This window comes from Triticum aestivum, chromosome 5A (genome assembly GCF_018294505.1).
Source record: "Triticum aestivum cultivar Chinese Spring chromosome 5A, IWGSC CS RefSeq v2.1, whole genome shotgun sequence".
Lineage (NCBI taxonomy): Eukaryota > Viridiplantae > Streptophyta > Magnoliopsida > Poales > Poaceae > Triticum > Triticum aestivum.
In genome coordinates, this window is record NC_057806.1 from 357,422,075 (window position 1) to 357,422,819 (window position 745).

A 745-nucleotide genomic window follows, 5' to 3' on the forward strand; every position below is an offset into this window, starting at 1 on the left:
TTACGGATTAAAAGATATGATTTTCTAAACATTTTATTAATTTCTGGAATTTAATTAATTATTTAAATTAATTCGAAAATGGATTTATGACATCAGCATGATGTCATGCTAACATCAGCAGTCAACGGGGGTTGACTGGTCAACCTGACCAGTGGGTCCCACTGGTCAGAGACACATGTTAATTATTCCAAATTTAATTAATCTAATTAGAATTAATTATGGGTGGGCCCCACTGTCATTGACTGATTAATTAATTAATTAACAATTTAATTAGTTTAATTAATCCAAATTAATTAAGTTAATTATTTCTTTAATTAAGTATTTAATTAATCAATTAGTTAATTATTATTATTATTTATTACTCATTCATTCATGTTTTAAACGTTCCAGGGGTGGGCCCCTATTGTCAGTGGCACAGGGGCCGTAGCGGGTTACGGGGCGGGTCAGGCGTTGCGGCGCCCTACTGGGCGTTCGCCCAGATCGCCGGGGCGAGGAGGCCCGGGGCAGTTTGGAGGCGCGGGTGCCGGCGAGGCCACGGCGGGGCGGGGCCGTGGCGAAGCGGGCGGCCACCGGAGGAGGACGCCGGGGCCGTGGAGGGGTGCGGCCGGACCACCACGGGGCGGGGAGGGAGCGGCACGGCGGCATCCAGCTGTCGGCAGCAGGGGTGGAGGGAGAGCAGCGGCAGGGGATGGCCAAGGCGTGGCCACGGCGGGGACGAGGGGAGCCGGGCGCGGCCTCGGGCGAC